The sequence below is a fragment of the Lissotriton vulgaris genome, chromosome 7 (genome assembly GCF_964263255.1).
Source record: "Lissotriton vulgaris chromosome 7, aLisVul1.2, whole genome shotgun sequence".
Taxonomy (NCBI): domain Eukaryota; kingdom Metazoa; phylum Chordata; class Amphibia; order Caudata; family Salamandridae; genus Lissotriton; species Lissotriton vulgaris.
In genome coordinates this window covers 1,732,230,742-1,732,242,881 of record NC_141695.1, presented here as the reverse complement: position 1 = coordinate 1,732,242,881, position 12,140 = coordinate 1,732,230,742, and the positions used below count along the sequence as shown (strand labels likewise).

The window sequence follows — 12,140 nt, the reverse complement described above, 5'->3', positions numbered from 1 at the left end:
CTAGGACTATCAAACAGTGTCCTTCCGCTTGCCCCTCCGCCAGCGCCACGTTAACAAGTTCCAGCAGTGTCTTCGAAGCTCCACATTTCACCAATGTGTGCGAGTTTTCACCCCTCCTCCCCCCCACACCCAGATTCTCCAGTACCCTCCTGTGTCTCGCATTCGGGAGCCAAGTCCTGCCTAGGGCAGTTCCAGTAGTACAAGCGCAACCCCCCGGAGGTCCCAGTACAAAACACACAAATCTCACCCACAGTTCAACGTGTAGTAGTCCAGGGCCTGCGGCAGTGCGCTCCGAGCGGCTATCTCCCTTCAGTCCAACGAGGGGAATCGGGGGTGCTGAAGCAACCGGTGAAAGCCATTGCACTGCATGCCGCCCTCTGTTCCTCAGTCTTGTTCCTCGAGGTCCCCATTACTGTTCCGCTCCGCCGTGTGTGGACTCGGACTCCCCCGGGTGTCTTTCATCCAAACCTTCAAGGATTTTTGCAGTTCTTTGGGATCCGTGAAGAAATGCGAGTGCCCCTGCCTGTTGATGCGTAGTCTCGCGGGGTAGAGCATGGCGTAGTCCAGGCCCAGGTCTCTGAGTTGCTGTTTGTATGGAACAAATCTCCGTCTCTCCTCCTGGACCTTCGAAGTGAAGTCAGGGTATAGCGATACGTCCATTCCTTCGTACTGTAGTTTGCCCTTTTCACGGGCCGCTCTGAGGGCAGCGTCTCTATCCCTGTAATTTAACAATTTCGCTATAATCGGCCTCGGGTTGGCGCCCGGGGGAGGCCTCGGGCCGAGGGTGCGATGGGCGCGTTCCACTATAAACATTGGCGAGAAGGTGTCGTCCCCTAGCAACGTCTTCAGGAGTTTTTCAATAAACAGTTCCATTTTGCCCGTTTGGGTCGACTCGGCCACACCCGTGACGCGGATGTTGGAGCGCCGGGAACGCGCCTCCAAGTCCTCCGACTTCTCCTGGATGACCTGAAGTAATCTACCAAATTGTTTACGGTCAGAGTCCCACTCGGTCTGCGCCTCCTCCGCCTCAGTGAGTCGGCGCTCTGCCATGTCCAGTCTCTCCGCGTGCTTGTCCACTCTTTCTGTCATCCGGTCCATCCGATATGCCAGCGCATCAATCTTGCTTCCAATGGCCGACATACCCTCCTGCAGCCCCTTCTCCATAGTGGTAAGCATCTCTTTTATCTCGGCGCACAGTGAGGGACTCTGGTCACTAGCCGCGTTCGGAGACTGGGCTGCCGGTTGTTCTGGTTCCTTCCGCCTACGCTGCTCGAATGTCAGCTTCGTTTGCGTCCGGTCTCCCTTGACCATCGTGAAGTTTTTGGGGAGGCAGTGGCCCTCTCTGACGGGGGCCTCACTGTGTGCCAGAGCTCCGTGCGTGCACCCTCGATGGCAGTGAGTGGCTGCAGTGGTGCTGTAGGCAGGGCTGCGTAAGGAGTGCGGCCTGCTGGGGCCCGGTGCTGCCACTGACGCTCGTGGATGTCCTCAGGTATGGCCGGTAGGTCGCCCTCCAGTACCTCCAGTATGGCCCAGGGCAGCAGCAGAAGTCCGTTCTCGCGGGGGGAGTCCCCAGCTCTCTGGAGGCTGCTCGCTCCCTCAACAAGCCCAGCTCAATTCAGGTGTGGGGATGGAAGTCTGTCTGGGGCCCAGGCCAATCCTATCTCTGGGGTGCACTGTGGTCACCACGTGGTCCGCAACCGGCCCTGCAGGCGCACCGGTGCATCCCTCGTCGCTCCCACCGGCTCACGGGTGTGAGTCAGCACCTCCGGTGCGTGGTTCCAGGGCGTGGGGCTTTCGGTGGGCCAGCCTCCGGTGAGCGTCGTCCGACCCCCAGCCGTCCGCTCGCCTCTGCCGCACGTCGGGTGACGTCGCTCGGCCTCGCCAGTTAGGAAAGGCCGGGGATTCGGGCCTGGTCCGGCGTCAGTAGGGTAGTCTGGCAAAGTAGGGCTTCCCTAGCCCGAATTCCGCCCAAATTGCAGCCGGAGGTCCGTTAGGGATAGTGGGGACGACGTCCGCTGAATATTGGTGTGTGGCACTGCTTTTAGAGGATCTATGCCGGATAGGTGTCGGCGCTGGCTCGGAGCTCCGCTCTTACGCGTCCGCCATTGACGCCGGCTAGCTCCGCCCCGACTTCTGACCCTTAATGCGAATGTGACTGCGTCCCATCTGCTCATGAAAGAGACACTCAGAGAAGGGTTTGGACTCATCACAGAGGAGTACAGAGTCGACATTAGAGAGACCCAAAAACGCCAAAACCAAACTTGGGTAGACGTTATTGACTTCTCAGTCAAGGCACTAGAGAGCTGAGTAAAAGGTAATAAGTTGGACACTTATAAGACTGCATAATCGGTTGATGAAAGAGCACACCCTGACTAATTGTACCACAGAGCTATTGCAACAGCATCTAGTAGGTTCTGAACTTTCCTCTCCCGAAGAGCTTGGAATGCAGGTAGATAAATGGGTCAGACCCAGGTTATCCCTGAAAAAGACATAAGGTGGGAGTGACCCAAGAAGGATGCACAGACACCCCAACAGGGGAAGGAGGTGAGCACTGACAAGGCTAAAAAGCAAATGTTCTCTAAATGTCCCCAAAAGATTTTGCAGGAGTGTGGTCCCAAAGACTCTTCCCATTCCAGAGGAAGGGGTATCAAGGTAAAAATTGGGATACCAAAAAGGCTAAGACGTGCTTTGACTGTAATCAGCCAGGACACAAGAAGGTAGATGCAATATGCACTAAGAATTCCCCCACTGGTGGACATTCCAAGGAAGTATTTATTGTTGGGATGGGAGTGAACGTGTATTCGAGAGAGGCCAGAGGCTACACTGAACCTACTTTAGTTTCCCTGGGAGGGGAGGGAAATGAGCCTTTGCAGTCTTTCCCCATGCCTGGAAATGTACAGACAAAGGCCAAGAATCAATGGGACTGTGCCGATGATCTGATTGCTACAGGTGCCGGTGTTACCATGGTGGCAACTTAACTGGTTTCCCCTGACTACCATCGCTGATAGTGAGACTAGTCTGCATCAAATTGCTTTGGTGCACCTAGAGAGGGGAGGAGTTACTGACCAGACAAAGGTGGTTATGTCTTCTACCATACCAGTACTGTGTCGGATAGGCAATGATCTGGAGACTTCTGCATGGGCAGACGTAGAGAGGAGGGCTCATGCAGAAATTCTGGGTCTCCCTGAGTGGGTATGTGTGACACCTCGGGCACAGGTTACATGTCAGGGAGGTCAGGAGGAATTGGAACCTGAAACTATGGCCGAAAACCTAAGAAACAAGCGGAAGGGGTAGAAGACTGGTGACACAGCTTCTACGAGGTCAAAGGATCAGGGGAGAAATCTCCCCAGGGAGATGCCCTGATGCCTGAGGAGGGAACTGCAGTTGAGGAACTTGACCTGACCTGGCAGAGCTTCTTAATGCAGGGGGTCCTCCAGAGAGGACCTATGCCTAGAGCAACAGAGATGCCCTACTCTTTAGGGCCTACGGCAGCAAGCTGCCTGGCAAGAAGAGGGAGATGCCAGGGGCACTCACAGGATTGAGAGGATGGTCTCCTATATTTTGAGGCTAAAGACCCCCAAACCAGGGGCATCCAGGAGAGGGGTAGTCCCCTAGGAATACAGAGAGTTCATTCTAACTTTAGCCCATGACATCCCCTTTGCTGGACATTTGAGACAAACCAAATGCCCATTTTTATTTGCCCCAGATGACTGAGAAAGTAAAGGATTTCACTCCTGTGCAACATGTGAGGCCAGTGGCAGAACAGGTGCACAATCAAAGGCTCCTTTAACCCCTTCGATGCTCATGACGAGTTCAGCTCGTCATGAGGTACACCTCTCGTGTGCTCATGACGAGCTAAGCTCGTCATGAACAATGGGATTTCTTCATCGTCAGCATAGGAGGAGAATACCATCAGCAGCGATGGTGTTAATGCCACAACCCATGGTTGGGACTCCCTTTGAGAGGGTAGGGATCATCAGGATTGGTCCCCTTGAACCTCCTACTGCATCTGAAAACAGATTTGTTCTAGTGGTAGTGGACCCTGCCACTAGGTACCCAAAGGCAATTCCCCTTTGGACTGCTACTACTCCTGCAGTGGCAAAGGCCCTCCTTGGCATCTTCACCAGGCTGGGGTGTCCTAAGGAGGTGGTCAGTGATAGAGGGACAAACTTCACGTCTGCATTCCTAAAAGCTACATGGGATGAATGTTGAGTGAGTTCCACATTAACTACCCCCTATCACCCCTTAGCTAATGTCTTGGTGGAGAAATTCAAGAAGACCATTAAGGACATGATCATGGGACTCCCAAAAAAAATCAGAAGGAAATGGCATGCCCGGTTACCATGCCTCTTGTTTGCATACAGAGAGATGCCCCAGAAAGGGGCTGGATTTAGCCCCTTTGAACTTATGTTTGCCCATCCTGTAAGAGGCCCCCTATGTCTGGTAAGGGAAAGATGGAAGACACCTCTCAAAGAGCCCAAACAGGTCATAGTGTATTATGTGCGAGGCCTATACTCAGGCATAGCAGAGTACATGAAGAAAGCAAACAAGAATTTGCAGGCTAGCCAGGCAGTTGTCAAGTGCTGGTATGACCAATGGTCAGCACTAGATGGGTACCAACCAGGGCAGTTGGTGTGGGTGTTGGAGCCTGTGGCTCCCAGGGCCCTTCAATGTAAGTGGACTGGGCCTTACCCTATTTTAGAGAAAAGGTGGAAGTTACCTACTTGGTAGACCTAGGCACTCCCGGGAGTCTTCACAGAGTACTCCATGTAAACTGCCTAAAGCCACACCAAGACAGGGCTGACATGAACATGTTGATGGCCACTGATGCAGGACTGGAGGAGGAAAGTGAACCCCTCCCTGACCTGTTATCATCCAACCCACAATATGGTACAGTGGAAGGTGTAGCCCTGTCTGACACTCTCACTATATTTATTTATTTATTTATTTATGGGCTTCTATAGCGCTGGAATCGACTCCAACCAGAGTATCTCTGCGCTGTGATACCAAAATAGAGTCTAAATAAATATGCGGATGAGGGGCAAGGTCTAGATTTTATCAGTGAACAGCAAAGTTTTCAGTTGCTTCCTGAATTTTAGATGGTCTGTGCAGCGCCTGAGGGCCAAAGGCAATTTGTTCCACAGTGTGGGCCCTGCAACAGATAGAGCTTTCCCTCCATGTCTGTTTTTTTTGCACGAGGTACTGCCAACAGAAAATTCTCACTAGATCTCAACGATCTGGAGGGAATGTAGGGGGTAAATTTCTGCTCCAGATATGTAGGGCCATTTCCGTTTAAGCATTTATGGATAATGCAACATATCTTGAATTTGGCTCTTTGTCGGATGCTCAACCAGTGTAGTTTCTGTAATAGAGGTTTTGATGCTGTTCTTGGGGGAGCATTTAGGACAAGGCGAGCTGCCGTATTCTGGACCACCTGGAGCCTATCCAGAACTCCTTCATTGGCAGAAAGGAGCAGTCCGTTACAGTAGTCAATACGACTCAATATAAGGGCTTGCACCAAAGTTTTTCTGAAGGAATCCAGTAGCAGTGGGAATATTCTGCGCATCATGCTGATGATGTGGAAGCATGAGCCAGCTACCATGTTACTGTGCTGTTTGAGAGAAAGGTCGTGATCAAGGCGTATCCCTAGATTTTTGACAATTTGTTTGGGCTCCGGAACAGTACCAAGATCAGATGGCCACCAGTCAGGGGTCCACAGTAATTTGGCATCTCCAAACAGCATTACTTCCGTCTTGTTGACATTGCACTGTAGGAAGTTGGTGGACATCCACTGTGCGACGGCTTTCATGCCAGCGGAGAAGGAGTTTCTTATTTCTGCGGTGAGATTTTGAAAGGGGAAGAGCAGAAGACTGACTGCAGGCAAGTCCTCAGCTGTTAAGCAGCAATCTTCTCTTTGACCCCTGGACAGACAACCTTGTGTATCGATGATGTGGACACTGGAGACAGCCTCCCTGTCAAGAGCACGATTCATTGACTGTCTGACGAAGTCAAAGTCAGCATCAAAGCAGAAGTAAGCAAAATGCTAGAGCTAGGTGTGATTGAGACCTCTGACAGTCCCTGTGCCAGGCCAGTGTTACTGGTTCCCAAACCTCACTCAAAAGGAGGGAAACCTGAGATGAGATTTTGTGTGGATTACAGAGGGTTCTATGCAGTAACCAGGACTGATGTTCACCCCATACCAAGAGCAGATGAGCTTATTGTTAAGCTATGGGCAGCCACATTTCTCAGTGTCCAGTTTTGGCTTATTTGTATTGAAGAATTTGTATTGTCTTTTCTTATGCCTGTTTTCTTTCTTTTTCTTTTTTCTGATGTGTACATGACGTTCACTGTTCCTCATCTCATTTATGGGGCTCCTTCAATGTTGAAGTTTAAGATATTTTTATATATTTTATATATTTTTGATATAAAAAAACAAATTATTAAAATGATTTAGATCTTTTGATACTAAATTTAGATAAATAACTGGTCTATGGGATATGTGTACTTTTGGATGTATTATCTTGCCTTAAAGTATGTATTAGGTAGAAGTGTTTGTTGTTATTTAGTACCATTGTGGCTCCTTTCCCTGAGCTTACCTCTAAGAAGCAGCCAAAGAAGGTCATTTGAACCACAGGTTGTCAAAATGCCTTTGGCACCTTGAAAGCAGCCATGTGCTCAGCACCTGTCTTAAGAGCACCGGACTACGGGAAACAGTTCATTGTTCAAACAGATGCTCCTGAACATGTGATTGGGGCAGTGTTGTCATAAACCAATGATGAGGGTCGGAACAGCCAGTAACCTACATTTGCGGGTGTCTCCTCCCTAGAGAGCAGCGTGGGAGTGCCATTGAGGGGAAGACTTTGCTGAGGTTTGGCCCCTGAAGAAGCTGAGACCATACCTGTTTGCGACACACTTCAAAGTTCAAACTGATCACAAGCATCTCAGGTAGTTAATGCAGATTAGAGGAGAGAGCCTACAGTGAAGGACTTTGTAGTGGAACACAGACAAGGGACTGATCATGCCAATGCATATTTCCTTTACAGGTCCCTTCACTTAGAAAATAGGAACTACCAAGATGGAGGTTAGTGCTCATCACCTTTCGTCTGGGGGTGGGAGGTCATGTAGGAAAGTGCCCTTTTTGGATGGTCAACCCCCCCCCCTTTTGCTCCAGATGATGTGGCTTTAGAACTGGAAGAACACTGGGACCCCCTGACCAGGCCCCAGGGCCAGTACTCCTTCTCTCAAAAGGTAATCTGAATTGGTACACCCAATTGGCAAGATGCTTTAACCCCCCCACCCCCCATCAGTCCCTGGTATATGGTACTAGGGATGTATGTCAATACCACTCGATCTTTTAGATCGCGGTACTTGACATCACAGGCATTACAACGCAAGTCGTTACGACTTGCGTTGGAGGGCGCGGATTTTGGAATATTATAATTTTATATTCCAACACCTGTCCACGTAACAATAGGGCAGGTGTTGGAATATAAAATTACAACATTCCTTGTCCAACAGCGCCATCCAGCGCAAGTCGTAGTAACGACTTGCGTTGTAATGGCATCGTTGTAAATGCACTGCGGTGTAAACACCGCGTTGTAAACGATGCTCCCCTGTACTAGTGGTACCCAGGGCAAGAGAGTTAAAGGAGTTGCCAGGGCTGTGCCACCATGAGTGACCCTAGTAAAAACAAATCCTGCAGGGCTGCTACTGCAGCCTGTACTTTCAGCTCCTCTGCTCAAGTGCGACTCTGCACACACCAAGTGCGGCAGAGTCCCTTCACTGCCTTAAGGTATATAAATCACCCCTAACGTAGGCCTTCTAAAGCCCAGGAGGCAGGGTGCTTTATCCTAAAAGTGAAGGCACATCTATTCAGGCATATATTCCTCGATTGTAGTGTTGCAATTCCAATTTACTGTAGGTGGCTGCCGGTCTATAGGTTTAAGTGGGCTGGCTTCCAGTCAAAACCAAGATCGATGATGGTACCACCAAATTTAGCTGCGTTTGGTATCAAACACTGGGCCTTTTCATCCCTGACACGATTCTACAATTGAGGGTGGGCTGGCATGTACCCAGGTGCCATCCTTAGAGGTTGCCCACCGAGATGCTGAGTTCCCTTGTGCCGTGGCGAACTTTATGAGCCTTTTGCCACCAAGACAGAAGTCTGATATCCTGCTGGTGAGTGCTATCACTCCTAAAGGATGTGGGACAAAAGGCCTGGGCAGGAAGGACGTCACGCCTCCACCCTTCCAGGATGGCTAGTGAAAGAACCATCAGGGCGGTGAGCCTCAAAGGCTTCACTGCCTCTGATATTTAAATGACTTATCTCCCAGTGGAGACAAAGGCCCACCCGCTACCATGCACTCATATTTGCAAGAGGCGGGAAATCAGATCTTCAAGAGACGTAAACCCACCAAAGGCTAGCCACACCTCTAGGGTGGGTTAGTGGGTCTGTAAAGCCAAGGATGGCCCATGCCATCTTGGCAATCTAATAGAATAGTGTATTCTGGGTCGTTTGGTGACATACACCCACCTGATGTTGTCACCTTAGGGGCCAATTAGTCGCAGGACTAGTAGCCTATTGGCTACTAGCTCTCACACCCCTCAACACCCCCTACATTCATGATTTACGGGGCACTCCTGACACCAGAACTCGAGATCTGCTCTGAAGAAGAAGGTTGAAGATGAGACCCTTGTCAGCACAAGGCAGGACTCCACACAAAAAAATTTGCTAAACTCTGCACCTGTGGCAGCCCCCCTGCACCCGCTGGACTACTACTTGTCCAGGACCAGAGACCAGTTCAATAAAGAAGGTGAACCTCTCTGCGAACCAATAACTTCACCAGGACTCCCTAGGGCTAGAGGTACCAGATCCCTACAATCAGCAGCACAAACCGCACTTCCACGATCCGAAGAAGGACTGACCACTGGGCTCCGGCGTGGACCAGCCCAAAAGTAATCAGCTGGGTACCTTCTGGGAAGTGTACTCCTGAACTTCTGTGAGTCTTAATCTTCTATAGCCTTCCCAGGACCTATGGATGAAGGTTGACCCAGTTGAGACCTTTGCCGAGACCAAGGCTTGCTGGTGGTCTGACTGACTACAAACTGCTTCACTTGAAGCCCCAACATGGAGGGGACCTTTTGCATCATCCCTCCTCCACAGCTGTGGCACAGTTGTTGAGTTCTTGCATCCCAAAGAAGGCTTTGTTGGCACACCTGGTAAAGCTAGCACCTTTCCATTCAGCACAACTGATAGCCAGGCACACCCCTGCACTCGAGACGCCCGAGCTATGTAGGGCGGTTCTACCTCGTGATTCCTGGTCTAGGGGCCCCTCCAAGATTTTCCTTCAAGGGGATCCTCTGAACCCACTAGAAAAATTAGGAGGCCCCCTATCTGGGTTTGTCTGGGACCAGGGGAAAAGGAAATAAAATCATGTGGTGTCCCACACTACAAGTCCCAATGCTAAACTTAAGGACTACTGCATGGAAATTGTTGTGAATCTCACAGCGAAACACTAACAGACCTGTCTGAAAATACTCAGGTACGAAAAAGGCAAGAGGTAAGAGGTTCTAATTTAACTGGTACATCAAAGTAATAAACTCCCACAGATTATTATACCGTTATTACACAATTCTAACAAAAGATGGATTAACGAGGCTGTTCTCAAGAGGTTTTTTGTGAAAAGCGTATACAAAATTTTTATTATTAATATTCCATACAGTTTGATTTATCAATACGTTTGACAATTAATACAAAATTTATAAAATGTAAAACATAATACATAAAAATAGAATCAGAAAAATGTCAACGCAGCGTTTCGGCTTTTTTTTATATAAAATCTGAAGAAGGTGTTTTTATATGAAAAAAAGCCGAAACGCTGCATCGACATTTTTCTGATTCTTGTTTTATGTATTAGGTTTTACATTTTATAAATTTTGTATTAATTGTCAAAAGTATTGAGATGTGTATTCATCTATGTTTTTAACGTATTGATAAATCAAACTGTATGGAATATTAATAATAAAAATTTTGTATACGCTTTTCACAAAAACCCTCTTGAGAACAGCCTTGTTAATCCATCTTTTGTTAGAATTGTATAATAACGGTATAATAATCTGCAGGAGTTTATTACTTTGATGTACCAGTTAAATTAGAACCTCTTACCTCTTGCCTTTTTCGTACCTGAGTATTTTCAGACAGGTCTGTTAGTATTTCGCTGTGAGATTCACAACAATTTCCATGCAGTAGAACTTAAGTTTAGCAGTTTTATACAGTTCATGAGGTACAATAAAATGTTCTCCTCATTCCAAAAGTGCGTCTTAGTCATAAATCAATCACATGTGTGCATCTGATAAGGACACAGGTGGCTCTCGACCTCGGGAGAGCTAATGTGGGCCAGTGTGTATGTGCCCAGGTGTTTGGTGTGATGCGCGCATTCGCTACATGTGGTATCTAGCTTTGTGGTATTTCTGAGGAATGCGAGCCTTTGGCCAAACAGGTTTTATTGGGGCCAAATACCTTGGATTGTTTGTGGTCCAACTATCTATCTGTGGAATTGATCTGGGCTTTCCTTGGATTCGTGTTTGCTGTAATTTATGGGGGACCCACCTGTGATTTGTTTATCGATAAGCGCGGGCATGAGTTACAGAACCTACCTGACCCTGTATCTCTGACTCTGGGTTCATGGGGAGGTCACCTTGGGTGAATCCGACAGCAACAAAGTGAGTTCAATACGTTAAAAACATAGATGAATACACATCTCAATACTTTTGACAATTAATACAAAATTTATAAAATGTAACTGGGACTCACATCTTTATGGATTTAGGCCCAGATCTCTGTACTGGGGTGAATGTATGACATTGTTCTGCATTCTGTCCATCAACTGTTATTTTTGCATTTGTCACCCCGAGTGGGATGGGTATGCTCAGACGTGAGTCCCATGCTCTCCACACCACTGGAGTCAAGCCTTCCTGGCTGAAGACGGCTGATAGCCAGAAACCGGTGCTAGGATGCTTGTTTCCGGTCCAGGAAAAATATGACTTGGCAGTTCGGGCTGGACTGTTCCCATGAGGCACAGGGTCAAGGCTGATTTGCATATGGCCATGTCTGAACTGGGGTGGTGTGGAGTGCAAAAACACGATGGATTTAGGCCCAGATCATTGTACTGGGGTGAATGTATGACATTGTTCTGCATTCTGTCCATCAGCTGTTATTTTTGCATTGTAAATGCGGCGCATCTATGGTGGCGCAGCTGTGACGCACAATAACTGGCGCATCCCTGCTGATATGCAGGGATGCACCAGTTATTGTAAATCTGCCCCTATGTGTTTCCTCATATTTTATTATTTTACGACAGCATTATGGTGGATGGCCAGGATGCGGTTTAATTTACCCAGCAGGATTAAACACACACAGATAACCCTTGATACAGGACAACTCCAGCCCGAAATGCATTGGATCTTTCCAACTACAGGAATTGTCTAATGAGCTGATTTATTGATCACTTTCATATGGGATCCCACAATTTTATGATTGATCATACTAAAAAATGAAGAAATTTTCCATTGAAAAAAAAATCAATCAAAATCAACTGGAGTTTCATTGTTTTTGAACAAGGACAATTTGAGTAGTTAATCCTGGGGAGTGGGGATGCTCCTCCAAGTCTGGGGGTGCTCAGGGGCGGCTCTAGGCTCATGGCGGCCCTGGGCAGGGAGCGTAGGTAGGGGGCCGGAAGAGGGGGTTCGGGTGGGGCAGAGCGGGGGGTCGGTGTGTGGGGAAGTAGAACTGAGCCGGAGGCCGCCAAATCCTTCCCAGGGGCGCCACGCAAATATGTATCCATCCTCAGAGGATTATTATATTAAGGATATATATTGGTGTGGTGGCCCCTGGGGTTTGGCGGCCTTGTGCAGGTGCACAGCTTGCACATGCCTAAGGCCAGCCCCGGTGCAGTACTTATTGAAAACTCACACACATGCTTTTTTGATCGGAAAGCGATACCCCGCTGCATGCCTGAAAAAGTTATCACTCAACCGCAGATAAAAGTATCGGAGTGGGTGATCCATTCGCAGTGATTAGTTGACATTGCCCATAGGGATAAATGATATGGACATACAGATGAACTTGCATACACTTTACA

The 12,140-nt window shown here is 48.5% G+C and overlaps 1 protein-coding gene across 1 annotated transcript in view; it reads right to left on the bottom strand.

Annotated features, from left to right (window-relative positions):
- LOC147706487 (alpha-2-macroglobulin-like protein 1) overlaps window positions 1–12,140 on the bottom strand; it is a 287,367-nt gene that overhangs the window by 228,852 nt on the left and 46,375 nt on the right. The gene's annotated exons all lie outside the window — the stretch shown is intronic.